Genomic DNA, 15,433 nt, shown 5'->3' on the forward strand with positions numbered 1-15,433 from the left:
GAGCTGGAAAAGGGAGCAGCATCAAGCAAAAAGATGACAGAGAGACCAGAGAGGAAGAGTTGTTATTTTCAAAACACCTAAAGAGCAAATGCACAAGATTAATCTCAGGGGCCTCCAGTTTATGACAAATAAAGTGGGAACATAACTATTCATCAAAAATGCATGATTTGAACAAAACATAAGCCTGAATTAGGCTATTTTCTGGTGCCATTACTGTCATTACAAAAAAATATTTTTTATTTCATCAAAGATCATACATAGTTCTAGCAAGCATTTCTAACTGTTAGGAAAAACACTTACCTTTTCTATCACTCCCTCTCTGTGATGAGTAGAAATGATACCCCAGTTGCTTTATACAACCATTACTAGATAATCAAACACCCCAATGTGCACCCTGCAAGTTGTAGCACCTGTAGGGGCACAGTTTTTGAAAAGGGATTCACCCTCGAGGGGTGGGAGAGCAAGATCCAGATTTCTGCTAAATGTGACTAAGAAGAATTGATGATGGTGTAAGTCCAAGAGTTTTGGCCCCAGTGTCACTTAATCTGGAAGTTCCTACACCTCACTATTTATGTCCACACCACTCCAAAATACAGAACAGATTTTTTCCAAATATATCACTTGAAAAAAAATCTCAGCATAAATTATTCCAGTTCCAGAAAGTTGCCAATAGCTGAAAACAGCATCTTACAATGGCTGTGCAATAACCAGCTTCACTTCTAACAGGAGCCCATCACTCTGTGCTGGACTCTGGGCTCCTCTGTCTCTTTTCTTCCACACAAATGACAGCACACAGTCTCCTGGGATACTGTTGTTCTGATATAAACCAAGCAAATACATTAATGCCCCAAAGCCACAGTCCTTGTAAGGGTGCCCTGCAATAATCAAGCCATTTCCAGTTAAGGAGCTGTGATACATGAAGGTGCTCAGCTGCTACCAAGCTCTTAGCAGCTCCTCTTTAGCAATACCCTTTAGTAAGACAAACACTTTATATATGATTTCACATAACTGTACGTTAATGGACATTTGTTTCCAAATTATGTTGTGTTTTTAAGGTAAATTTGTCTCCTGTTGTTTCCTCTGCACTTACAGAGCCATTTCTTGCACAATTCACAGTACTCACCTAACAGCTGCTGTTCAGTACTTCAGACAAGAATTGCTAGGAGCCAGAGTGAATCATTTTTTTAGGGAGCTTTTCAAAGTTGAGAAGGGAAAGTTAAGACAGAAAAGAAGGCATGTGATACATGGTATGATGAAACCATGGAACTGTATTTTTTGTAGGAGTGAAGACTTTTGGTTATATTGTTTAATTGCAATATTAAATATCAAAATGGTAGGAAATGGAGAGAAATTATGTCAATGAGCATTGCCCATTGATTTTTGCATGGCAAGTAGCTATTGATCTTACTTAATGATTTTTTCATAACCTCCATTCTGCAGCCTGCCTTCACCTCTGCCGGTCATTTTATGCTACAGTGTCCCCTTGGAAGTTTCCTTCTCTAACCACTCAGTGCACAAGACTTCATGTAGTCATATGTAAGCCTCAAGATGTTCTCACAGTATCAGGTTGTCAGAATGAGCTGACCCTTGGTGTGGCATTATGAAACAAGATGCTCATCTACACAATGGAATAAATTAGTATGAATTGACATAGACGTAATGAAATTCCTGTCAGTAACATACGAACATGTATGACAGGAAATGCTGGTAACTGTCCTGAAAAGATACATTTCCTGCACAAAGCTGCAGACTTTTACAGTGCACAAGACGGCCTGGAGTAATAAAAATACTTAGTTAAATTACAGCAATCACACTCTTGGATTAAAAGCATATCTAGCCACTGCAGTAGCCCACAGTGGCTGCCAAGGGTGGGCAGGAGGCTTTGGAGATGGGCAGGTGCACACTGGCACATTCAGCCACAGCTCAAGAGAAGAGGCTGGAACAGAGGCTCTCCAGCGTGGCTCCAGTGGGGTTATCCAGGCTGTGCCCTGCCCTTTGTCAATATGAACCGCATGACAAGCAGGTGAAGCTCTATCCATGGAGAGTGTTGCTGGATCAGTTCAGCATCTTTGCTTAGCAATATCTGAATTGTTTGTTGAAAGGTTACATTCTGTCAGAGGCTGAGTAAAAATTCATTACTCAGGTCACCTCAACCATTTTTACAACCACAGCCATGGCAACACTAATTTATCAGAAAGGATATTTCCTTCTCATATTTCCAATCTTTGTACCAGTAACAGAGCTCATTCCCTCAGCTTTCTCAACTAGTAACCAAGAAGGACCAAAATGGTGTAGTTGGAGGATTATTTCTGTTCACAGATTGAACACAATGTAAAGATGAGCATGAAATACAGACTGTAAAATTTTACTTGTAGCAAAAAAACAAAACAAAGCCAGGATACTTTAGAATAAATTATTTGTATGTAAGAGCACATCCAAGCTAGAAACACCAAGTTACCAATTCCACATAAACTGCACCAGCTTTACAGTTGCAATAGGGAGGACTGCAAATGTTGATCCATGGAGTCACCCTGTCCCATCAATGTCCCTTTGTCCAGGAAATGAATTTATGGGCACTCCATTTCCTGAAATGCTGTCCTGATGCTGCTCCGTTCCTTTCACTGGGTGCCCTGCCCTGCTCTGCCCTTTCCTGGGGATGGGGCTCACAGGGTGCCACCCATCCCACTGTCCCCACGAGTTCCCAATCCCCTCTGCATCTGACCCAGCCTCTGCTGGGTCACAACGTCACACCCTTCACCTGCAGCAAAATCCCCCTTCCAGACCAAACACTGCCCCTTCTCACCACTCTCTGGAAATGTGTCATACCCACAATGTGGTCACGCTCATGCTACTTTGAAACACAGTCTGTTTGGACACTGCTAAAGCCAGCAGGACAAGAATTGGTTTTTCCCAAAAGGCTTATATTTCATTGCAGGTAATTTAATCCAATTAATGTTGACAAACAAACCCATAATTTCAAATCATATTGAGTAGCCATACACTAATATCATTTGAACTGTCAATTCCTTTTAGATGAAGTCACTGTCTCAAAGAATATTTGTAGAATTCTAGACACTTATGAATGAGAATGGGACAATTTTTTGTCATTTTTGTAGTCACATCACATCCATGCTGCTTCATCAGCAGCTGTCTTTTTGCTTCTCTCCATCTAACTAAAGCACTAGCTTAGAAAGCTAACTAGGGTCATAAGATTTGAAATAACCAAGTGTTCCTGAATTAAGTATCTCCTGGAAAATAATTTTTAAAATATTCAAGTAATTAAGGCAGCTCCCCATCCTATTTAACACTTCTTCCTTCACTCTGCTTCACTGCCCAAGAAAGGGTGTTGACATTTACCAAACTCAGGATTGAAGTCTGGTTGGCAGCTTGAATTCCCTAAAGTTTGAAGGGTTATTTAGTTTTATGATTTGGAGCTGATCCTCTCTCTATCAAAAACAAATTTCCAGATTTGCAGAAAGCAGTGAAAGGCACAGATAAAACAGGCTCGTTTTCACGGTTTCAGAACTCGAATCACTTTGAAATTATCATGCAAACAGACCTGGCTAAAGAGGATAACAGCCAAATAAAAATGTCTCAGCCAATGCTAAATGAATTATTTTCTAGTTTCCTTAGCAAAAATGAGAATATCAAAAGAAATATCATACCACTAAACAGAAAAAGGATTATTCTTTTTAATGGTACATTCTGGTTTGCATTTACCAGTTAAATATGTTTTGACTTCTCTGATGTGTCTTCCTCATAATTTTTTTTCCCAATTGAAGTTTTGATCTAAAATATGCCAACAAAACAAACAAACAAACAAAGACAAAAAACACAAAACCCAACCAAACAGAAAAATACCCTGTAAACTAATGTTGTTAAATCCAGCATCCAGCACGGGTCTTTGGCTGAGCTGGGTGCAATGGGAAGCACCTGTGAAGAGCCAGATGAAGCTGTCAGGCCTTCCAGGGCAGCCTCCTCCATGGATAGGGATGGGTCCTGCAGCTACAGGAGAACAAGCAGCTGCAGCAGCTCAGGGGCAGCTTTGGGGCACCTGACAGCAGCCTGTCTGTACCAAGGAAAGTTACCCAAAACATGAGGGTGTCGGGTTGTGAATTGGAAGAGACTATTTTCCGACTGGATATAAGGAGGAAATTATTTCCCTGAGTGTATTTAAGCACTGGTGTGATTTCCCAGTGAAAATGTGATGTGTCTCTTCAAGGATATTTTCAGTACTGAACTAGATAATGCATCGAACCACCTTGTTAAATTTGGTGCTAATTCTGCTTTATGCATCAGGTTGAACTGTGGACTTTCCCAAGGCTCTTTGCAACCTAAATGACTATATGACTTTATGAAATCATAACTCAGTAAATGCATCTTACAGTTTATAACAGTGTATTAACATTGACTGTGTGGGCTACATATTGATCCACCCGGGAGCTTCAAATGACTCCTTTCTCTGGAAAAGTGATGAGGTGTCTAATTGCACCAGCCAGACTTATTTCAGGAATAGGATTCCTCTTCACTCCTTAAAATCATGGGGCCAGACTAAATCAATATTTCTGTGCTGATTTTGGAAAACACACGAGCTCATATTTAGGTCATGTGGTCCATTGTGATTTATATATACATTTCCAGAAACATCTGGTGCTCCCTGTGATGGCATGTGCTCCCTTCTGCTGCTCAGTGCCAGTGGGAGAGCCCAGGGCCTGTCCCTGCCATGAGCACCACAGTCCAGCTCTGGCAGGCACAGGACACAGCCTCAGCTCTGAAAAGCATCAAATGCTTCCTGCTCTTGCCACCTCCAGCAGGAGCTGAGGACATCAGAGCCTGCAGGAGCAGCTGCCTGGCTGAAACCTCCTTTGACAGAAGCTGAATAATTATTAAAGACTTTTCCTCTCTGTGATGACTTTCAGTTCAACAAAATACAGCTTCACCAGCCTCCATTCACAGCACTTTCTGCTTCACAGAAATTTAGAAAAATCCAGTTTCATCATCTTCAAATCTTCATTGTCATGTGCACACCAGCTACACTGTCTGATTTTTTTCAAATGCAAGAAGTACGTGTCTTGTCTCCTCTCTGCCCCATTTGGAGAAGATAACAGAAACACAGCTGTCATTACTGGTCATGGAGAAACTCAAAACTTACCCCTGCACACACATCTCCTAGGAATTCTGACTTGATCAAAAATTTGATTCTTTGGCTGAAAAGAAATTAAATCCTACTGTATATTTTATTTTATTTTTAAACAGCTGAAATACAGGAGGGCATACATTCCATGCAAGAGCAGAACAGGAAACCAGTAAGAAAAATGCTATAGTTTCCCAAAAACTTATTTTGAGCTTTCTCTGTTTCCTCTTTGCATAAATGACCTGTTATCTCTCTCCTTCATCTCTACAATCAGTTCCTGAAACCTTTAATCCATTTTTACTTAATTGAGTGGTTTAGATAAGCTGTGCTTGCATACAAGTCAGAGTTCAGTGCTTAAGCTTTTGTTAGTAAGTCTTAAAAACCATTAACCTTATCCTTAACCCTACCTGCCTCCCCTTCTTCTCCCTCTGCCATTCAGCTCACCAGAAACGATGCTCACTGGTTCTACCTTATCAGCCCTCTCTGCCCCCATCCTCCATTTCCTTTGATCCAGTTGCACTTGTTCCCAATCCCAAATCTTTCTGGCCAAGTACATGGTGACCTCTCTCCATCCTTTCCAGCTTGCTGATGTCTTTGCCTCTCACAATTTTTGCCCTGGTTCTCCTTCCCCTGGTTCTTCTGCTGTTGTAATGCCTTTCTCCTTGCCATTCTCTCTGGTAGTCATTTTCCCTTCTGTCCAAATTAAAACCCTAGAGTGCATCTTCTATGCAAGCTTGTGGGAGTCGAAGCCAATACCTCGAAGTGGTCAAAATCAAGCTCTTGATCTGAAGTCCTGTCAAAACATTAATCTACCATGAACAACACTGTCATTTTCCCCTGATATTTAGGCTTACACATTTCTCTAGTTCCCCATTCCAATTGTCATCTCAGTCTCGCATGTTCTTCTTGCTTAATGCATCCCATATAGTCTTTACCATTTATCCAGACTTCAAAACTCTCCTTATTCTGGGGTCTTCACTACTACCACATCTCCTTCTGCAAGCTTTCTAAGTGTACCTTTTCTCCTGCCACTACTTACCCCCTTGAGTTCCCTCCATTGATTCCCTCCAAAATATTTCAGACTAATGGTGGCTATTTATGCTTCCAAGGAAAATTAGTTTTCTTCCTATATTATGGGCATCATTCACACTCAAATCAGGAAATGATACAGCTTTGCTTCTCAAATTGCTAGGCTTTTAGATTAGCATTTTCATTCCTTCTCCTAAAGTTCTGGAGAGATACAACTATCTGCTTCCATGGCTACTTCCAAATCCTCCTCAAAATCCTCAGTTATGGAATTTCAGAAACATCCTGAGAATATTTTTCTTGCCAGCCTGCTGAGACAAAGACTGTTGCTTTCCTCCCTAACATTCTCTATCTGTTCCTAAGCTTGATTGCTACACCCTAGCTGGGAGCTCCCTGGTGCAACAGCCGTCTTCTGTTAAATGTTTGAACAAGGTTTATGTGGCATAGACCAAATTCCTGGTGTGGGTTCCTGGATGCTTCATTAACCTCAATATGATATGACAAGAATTGTGGCACACAGCAATCTGTGGATAATTACTGAGTATGAGCAAAGAGCCAGACAATGGCTGATATTTGTATACAAACACAAGATGCATTTTACATACCTTTCCTTGTGTTTTCTCGCTCCCACCTAGAAGAATAGCTTCAGTCTGACAGGCTGGCAGCTATTATTTCCCTTGCTGATGCTCATGTTCAATAATCACACCAGATGACCTGTGGCAGGAGGTTAATCCTGCTTCCAAGCAGATCTGGCAACGAGAGCCCAGCCTGTGTGTCCCAAGGCAGCCACTCTCTTGGGTGGTCTCTAAGCTACTGGTGGTTCAAAGAGTATCAAAAAGTTATCTATGACATTACAATAAAACACAACAAAACACAGTCCCAGACTTTGGCAACTCCCATGTGTATGAATCAGTAAACAGAAAAAACACGAGGAAGGAAGGCAAAATAAAAATAAACGGATGTGGAAAATTTTGCTTTATAGATGTTGGTTAGTGAGAACAGTCTGCTTGATATAACCTTTAAACGTTTTCTAAAATTTGGGTCATTCTTTGTTGAGAAAGCCTGAAAAATGGTGCACTGTGCAATGGTTCAAGGGATTCTGAGTGGTACCCATGTCTGTAAGTTTCTGTTAAGAAAGGTTTCACAGAAGCTTGATAACCAACATGCAAGGGTTGCCCTTAATTCTGTGGCCAATGAGTTTGAATGTAAACAGGTCTTTTCTTTATTACACAGATTTTGGTCCTACTCCTCCAGAAATTAATGAAATTTTCTCTTACTATTGTAAAAGAAAGAAGAGTCAACATACGTAATTGATGTTAAGTTCCAGTTATAAAGAGAAAACCCCAGCTACTGTTTATTTGCAATGAATTTATGTAAAATACTGTAAATTACTGTTGTATGTGGTTTTAAAGTTTGAGATATGAGATAAACAAGTTGATACAGAAAGTAGGTGCACTAGATATTCTCAAACACCTCTTTAGATTAGCCTAGAAAAAGCAAAGTCAGGCTGTCACTCTGTCATTTACAATTGATGTAGTCTTCAAGCACCAGCAGATATGGTGGACTTCCAATATTTAGAATTAAAATAATCTGGAGCACCAATTTGGCAGTTTAAACTATGCTGACATTATAGCAATATATAAATGATAATTTAAAAAACCTTCCATGTGTTGCATTATTTTATACCTCAGCTCAAATTGAGAAGGAGAAAAAAATTCACATGTATCTTGTGATTATAAGACCGAGACATTATTCAGCCTTGCAAGTTCATTTAATTTTTTTTTCTCTCGCTAATATGCATGACTAAATCAAAACAAATGATCTGATGCATTGGCAAATATGATGGGGTTATGTAGGTCACATATCTGATCTGGAGCAGATCAGATCATCAGCATATTCAGCAGGTCACCATGGCCCCAGGTTTGTGAACGATCATTCAGAAACCCAGCAACAAAGTATGACTAATTTTCTAAATGTCTGCTGGTTGCTGCTCACTCTTCTCTTAGCTCAAGTCATACAATCCTCAGTTGTCATGGTGAGCCTTTTAAATGACAAATGTTGAGGCTCATTTGAGGCTGCATTCAGTCAAAAGGCTCACTGTTAAACTATCACAATGAAGACTGTATGAGAGCAGCAAAAATCATGTTGCAAATGTCTGGCTACTTTCCATCTTGTTCTCTAAGACGCTGCTTTCCACTTCCCATTTTTCCCTCTCAGAATGGCTCGAAGCAGCACTGGCTCCTGAGGAGCAGCATGAAGGATGTTCTTGCACAGAAAGGCTTTTGTTGGCCCTCCACAGGCTGGCCAGAACATGCACTGGAGAGAGGAGTCAGCTTTGCCATGGCTGAAGGGACTGTATCTCCCACTCACAGTAGCCAAAAGAGTAATCAGAGAGGTTTTTGTTGCCCCAGGCAATTTCTGCTAGCATGGAAACATCTTGTTCTGCTGGCCCTTCCTTCCCTTGCTAGCCCTCAGACTGCAGAAGTCAGCCAGTCTTCAGAGTTCAAATGAAGAGCAGAAGCTCCTGTGTTCAGCCAGCAAGTATTTCAGCCCCTATCAGTCTCAGCCCAGGCACTAATTACTCTTTGGAAAACCAGAAAATATTTCTTAGCTGATTCTGTGGAGGATGTCTCTTGGTCAAATACCTCAAAAACTTGATCAGGAAAACATGCAGAGATGGTTTCCATGTCAATAATGAATCCAGGCAGTACTGCAAGGCTCCCCTCCTCACAGCTCCTGGGCTGCACTGACCAGGAGCAGCTGGGGCCAGCAATCAGAAGAGGATTCGAGTTTTTCAGCTGACACTTCTCCATCCCAATTTTTCACAGCTAAAAGACAGGCTTAGTGCTGCTGAGTGTGCTTGCATTCAACCAATTCAGGCAGACCTTCAAAGGTGCTGTGCCTTGACAGATCCTGGGAAGCTGGTTAGATGCTCAGAATCTCCTCTGAGAAAGCACTTATCTGGAAGCCAACTCGTACTGGGCCATGTGCTTATTTGCTGGAGTTGCTTCGCCCTCACTTTTAACATCAGCACCACATTCAGTCAGGCAGCTGTCTGCCTGAGAGTAGGTCAAAATCACGGGCTGGCAGAATTGTTCCCTTATGTCAAAGGATTACAGTAATTCCACCAAATAAAAGGCCACATTTTCAAATCTCTAATCAGCTGCTCCATAATAACAGAAGTCAAAAGCTCTGCAACTGTCACAAATTATGTACTAGAAACCACTGCCCTTAAAAAAACATTTGAGAGTAGCATTTTCTAAACACAGCTTCTTTAAATTAAACCATCTTACACTTTTACAGGACACTTCTGTCATTCTTAGGATTCACCACATGCTTTTCCAGCCTATGTATCCAATTGGAGCCACTCTGTAGCCTGATTATCTTCAGGAGGCTAAAAGTGGGAAGTCGGTTTTACAGCTAGAAAATCACATCAGCAAAGACTTGGGAAAGCTGATGCTAAAGACAGCATGAAACGATGCTCACTATTGCAGCTACAAAAGATAAGTCTGTTTAGAGGTAGACAAGCCAAATTTTAGTTATGTAGACTGCTGTGTACAAAATAAAACAGTTTCATCATCCTACCTGCTATAAGTGAGTAAAGGAAAAGTTAAGGAGTATTAGGTAAATCTTAAATTTCATAAGAAGTCTTAACTTCTGCATTCTAAAATACATACCATTGTTCAACCTCAAATATGGATCAAATGTAGAATTAGGTTGAAGTCTGTGCTTTACACCAGAGATTCAATTATAAAAATAAGGGTCCTTTCCAGGCCTTGAAATCAGTGAGCAAAAGTGGTCCTCTGCTTGTCTCTAGGAACAAATGCTATGTTCACAGCTACTGTTCCTTTCACAGAGGATAAAATGAGTTCAGCTCCCAATACCTTAAAAGATTAAATGATAACTTATGTGTGAGGAAGGGAATCAAGGTCCATAGCTGTATTTCCTCTAATCTGTTCCTGACAATAGTGGCAACCAAGAGCATTTTCCCTTTAATAAATTTTATTTCTTGAGTTTTTAATGGGAAATCTCTGACCAGCTCTCCTGGCCATTTCTCTTACTACAGCACACTTATGTCTGTATGTGTTCTTGTCTCAAAGTCCTGCTAGTGCTATGCAAACCAGTCTTCAAAGCTAATGCCTAAGGGATTTCCCTTCAGCAATTAATTCTTGGGGAAAATGCTGTATTAAAGAACCTGAACTGAAGGAGTCTGAACTTTTTGGACCTCATGTGGGCTGACATTTGCCCCAAGTTGGTCTGTGAGGTTCTTATGGTTGCACTGTGACAGAGGAGTAGCATGACATTTTATCTATATTTTAATTTCAAAATAAATTACATCCATTCAAATGGCAATTTTAGTTAAAAAACGAGTTAGCTGGCAGAGCTGTGTTGATGGTGGGGAGAGCTGAAGCTGTGTGCCTCTGTTAAAAGCTGCAGTGAAGGGCAGAGCAAGGCAAGCCCACTGCACCCTGCTGTCCTGGCAGCACAGCCAGCACAAGCAAAGTGAAAAAGGAAAATGCTGCTTTTCTGCAAAACTCTGAGCAGTAGGAACAAAGCCTGGCATTTTATCCTGTGGTTTGCTCCCCCCCCAAAAAAGGAATGCACTTGTCTGTGATGCCTTGTCCAGCCAGCAGAGAGACTTCCAGGTCTTGGTTTTTCACTAGGCAGTCTGTAACAGGCCCAGGGTGACTCCATGCCTGACTTGGTTTAAGGATGGATTCATGCCAGAGCACTCTTAAAAATGACAGTAGCAGACTTCACTAGCTGAATATTTGCACTTCCTTGAAGCTGGACACTTTTCATTTGTTCCTAATTAGGAAAATACCTCTGAAATTTTGCAGTTCCCTTTAGGAAGAAAAAAATATCCACCAAAAAAATATTAGCAATACCAGAACATTTAGTTTTGCCTAGTTTGTTAAAAACAAAAAATGTAGACATGCTATAGGAAAATTAAATTGATTTTTATAGGCATTCAAAACACAACAGAAATTAAGGTTTTTTCATTCAAAACCTAACTGAAAATGCTTTACAAAACATTTTAAACTCCCCAACTGCCTAAGCCATTTCCAAGAAGCTGTATTTAAGTTTTCTTAAGGCATTCTTATCGGACTTCAATTTTTAGTGGACAGCATTACCCAACTGCTCACTTTTTCTTGGGCAACTGCACTGTGGCTCTACTTCTCTAGATTTTGACTGACATGGGAATTTTTCTGAGGTCAAGAAACCCAAACAGTTGAGGAAAAACTGATTGCCACATCCTTAGGGGAGGGAATCCGTGACAGAGAAGAGGAGGCTGTGATACTGAGAAGCAGAAGCCTGAGTATGTGATGAAATCCTGTGTGTAATGACTGGACTGCTCTTGCTTCTTCTGTTTTGCCCCCAGGTCTGGCAAGACACCCCAGTATTCTGTTCAGTTTATACTCTGGATCCATATTTTCTATTTTTGTTATTATTTTTGTGGTTATTTTTTCTTTCCGTGATCTAGGGCAGATACAGAAAAAATTAGTTAATGGCAGATTTAAATTTCTTGTTGAACGCTCTGTGCAGCCAAGATTTTTGGGGTTAGGATTAAAGTATTTCCAATGAGTTTTCAAAATTTTTGCTGGTCACCCAAAATTCCAAGGTGGTGTTTCTCTGCTATACTTCCATGTGTGGCTTTCACTTTTAATTAATCCTGTCTCTTTCTTTCACCAGAAATCTATAAACTTCTCTGTTAATTTGTTGATAAATTCCCTACTGAGTTATAATTATAATCTTCGTTGTGATCCTTCCTATGATGACAAAGGAGATAGGATTTTGGCATCAGCATAACCTCACATCATTAATATTGTAAATGTTGAAATTACTTCTTCTTTTACATATTTTATAAACAAGTTCAAAATTAGAAAAACCTTGTATGATTAAACAAGTGATTGATAGGCCAGTGTTTAGCTTATCCCCACTGCAGCTGTTTCATTGCTGGCATATGAATAATATACCATTACTGTTTTCTTCATATTACCCTAGCACGTCCTGATTTTTGCTTCTGAGACATTTTTCTAGGTATCACCCATGCAAGTGCCAAGCAGAGAGCTGTCTCACAGAATGCACTTCCACAGGAGAGGTCACCCACTGGACTGAAAGGTGGAATTTGGATAGAGGCAGCTGTGGGATGATGTTTTCACTGTGCTGTCCTCACCATGTTGTGAAAGGTTTAGTCTGTGCCAATTAGCTCTCACCCAGAAAGTTCCCAGCTGGCTGCAGGCACCTGTGATGATTTCCACTGGGTTTGGGATGGCTCTCATGACTTGGGAGCATAAAAGGGAACAGCATTGCTTTGCTGCAAGGAAGAGTTTTCACAGAGTAAGGGTACAAATCCTTTGAATCAAGGGAACCAAACTGGATTGTAGCAATTTATGGTGTTTTGCACAGTAATATAGATAGATTTTCCCACCCTGAAAAAATACTAACCAATTTAGTACATAATGTTTATGCACAACCAGGGCGCTTCTCTGGTAGAGAAATTTAGTAAAATCAAATTCCTAGCTTAGACATTCGAAGGTGTCTGGTACAGTGTCTGATCTTTTGGGAGAGGAGAAAAGAGAACAGTTATAGGTTTACTTTGACATATTTAGTAATATTTTAAATTTGAGATGTTTTCATTTTAACTTCTCCAGCTTATAGGTAACTGAAACCCCACCAAATTCTTATATATAAGTATTTTTGATTGCTGGAAAATTAAAATCCAATGTTAAGAAATACATTATTCAACATAAAATGCAGTCACCACAAACTATTTGTATTGCAGTAAATACAGCCAGTCTCACCTTGCAGTTGCCATGGACAGCAAAACACTGGGACAAAATCTTTGGTGGCTCTTTATTGTGTGAGTGACTTGAACCTCTGAGAAACCTACCTGGTTTGCCCAAGGCATCAAAATACCCCAGAGACAAAATCCAGTACAACTATAAGGCAATTATGCTATAGAAACACAGACACAGAACTGTCAGAGACTGAAAACAAGAATTACTCCCAATTTCCCTGGAAAGCACAGCAAGAATATCTACTTACTCAGTTTAATTGGGGAAAATATAGACAAAGTACAGAAAAGGTAGACTGTCCTCTAAAGGTTTAGACACATTCAGATCACAGTCACAGATGCTTTAAAAATTAGTTTTTACACTTAGATCTTGTTAAGAGTGAATTGAAATAAAAGTCAGGCTCTAACAACTCGTGGCATGGGGGGGAATACCACTGGAATACAGGTGGAATGTAGTAACAGCCTCACAGATTTTAAGCTGAAATTAGTTAGACTTAATATAATTCCACTCCTTAAAATGTTCTTGCCATTCAACAGTGGAGCTGCACCTAGGAGTCACCAGAGGGAGCCTGCATGCCAAAAATTCCACTGTTTTAGAAAAAACCCTCTATTTTCTTGAGGATTGCAAGGAAATTGAAAGCTGAATTTAGATAATTTCTCCTCATTGCTGAAAAAAAGAGAAGCCTGCTGCCTCCCTTTGCCGCTGTAGGGGGTGGCCAGCCCGTGGCCAGGGGTAGCCAGTGGCCGTGCTGCTCAGTGGCCGTGTCTGCCTTCCCAGCTCTCCTTCCACTGGGCGCTTCTCCCTTGAGGCTCGTGTCTGGACACAGTGCCAGCTGAGCTGGATGGCTGTGCATGGGTTCTCTGCTCCTCTCCAGCGACAGGGGCAGCCACGGTGTGCCCGTGTCCTTGTCACCTGGAGAGATGCCACGGCAGGGAGTACCCACCATTCCTGCACCATTCCCAGGCTTTCCCAGATGTGTGTGCACATCTCCTCCTTGCCGTGAGCCAACACACAGCAACGGTGCACCCTGAGCTGGGACAACCACAGCAACCATTTCAGGAGAGTGCTTTCCTTCGGAGCATTCACTAGATCCCACAACTCCTCTAATTGCATTGTTAGAAATAGTTATTCTGTAAATTGCTCAGAGCCTGCTGATCATCTCCTCAGGCTATAAAAGATCCGTGGAATAACACCGATTGTTCTCAGCTTATGTGAGAGCTGAAAAACCTGAAGTATCTCCCCTCCCTCTATTTCAAGAAAAACTAGCAGCTACATCAAATGCGAGCTTTTAAACAACATCCTGCTGGCCTGTGCAGCTCACAGGAAAATGAATCCCTTTTCAGATCCATATGCTAGCTGCAGTATTTCCTGTGTTTTTCTGGTCACAGTCACACATAATTCATGTGAGCACTCAGTCCTAGCTGCAGGCCTGAAAGGATGTGGTTGAAATCTTCAGGCTGCTCGTGTTTTCTTGTCTCCATGCCAAAGCTCTGGTGGATGGTTTTGGGAACTCTGTGTTCTTGCTATACTGGGCAAGGTTGCATCCCAAGGGGTGAAGGAAGGGAGAAATTATGGGGGGGAGTAGAACCACACGGCCTTCTGTAGAAAATTTTTGGTTTTCAATAAATTCAGACCAATAGGCATCCACTTCAGAAGGTAAAGAAATCTAATACTAAAAGCCCAGAAAAACATCCCCACCACAAGAAACCCAGCACAGATGGTCCCTAAAAATCAGAAGCATGGTTTCTTTATATTTCTCTTAGCTTAACCACAGAAATAAGGACCGCATTGTTCAGAAACAGAGATATCACAAAGCTAATGTGCTACTGGGACCTTGACTCGGGCCAGAGTGAAACCTGAAATAAAAGAGCTAAGGGTGAGCTACAGTCCCTGGAAGAGCAGCCTGTGGCCAGGAGCCACTCTCATGGAAATCGTTGCCCTGAACCCAGGAGTCAGAGCAGGTGGTGGGAGCTTGGCTGATGGCAGTGAGCCTGCACCTACTTGCACATGCTCATAAAGACCAGCACAGCTGATGGAATTGCAGCTGGAAGGTCATGGGATGATTTTGCTGTGTCAGGCTAATGCCACTGCTCAATCCACGGTGGTGCCTTTCATATTATACAAATTCACTATTAACCTTGAGCTTACCTGTAGTCATTCTGTCTTTTGAAAGCTTTGCCTTTTGGGGGTGGGGATTTTTATATATAAAATTTGACTACATGGAGAGGAGACATTGATAGACAAAGAGGGACTGTAGAAATATGCAGTTAGGTACAAATGCAGGGAAGGCTTTTCTTTCTAAGAGTAAATTAAATGAGACAGCAGCCCTCATACTATGGAGGCTTTTTAGAAATACACTAATTAGAGAGATCTCTCTGTATTTATATACTTCATCTACCTCCAGAACAGCCCAATATGAACTGAGCAAGCCCCCCGTGCCCCCTGGCCGTGCTGCAGGAGGAGTGTGCTCTCC

General features: G+C 41.2%; 1 protein-coding gene across 1 annotated transcript in view; it reads right to left on the reverse strand.

The window, feature by feature from the left end:
- Window positions 1-15,433, reverse strand: part of PPP1R1C (protein phosphatase 1 regulatory inhibitor subunit 1C) — a 46,577-nt gene that overhangs the window by 993 nt on the left and 30,151 nt on the right. The window lies entirely within an intron of this gene.

Source organism: Sturnus vulgaris, chromosome 7 (assembly GCF_052056855.1).
Source record: "Sturnus vulgaris isolate bStuVul1 chromosome 7, bStuVul1.hap1, whole genome shotgun sequence".
NCBI lineage: Eukaryota > Metazoa > Chordata > Aves > Passeriformes > Sturnidae > Sturnus > Sturnus vulgaris.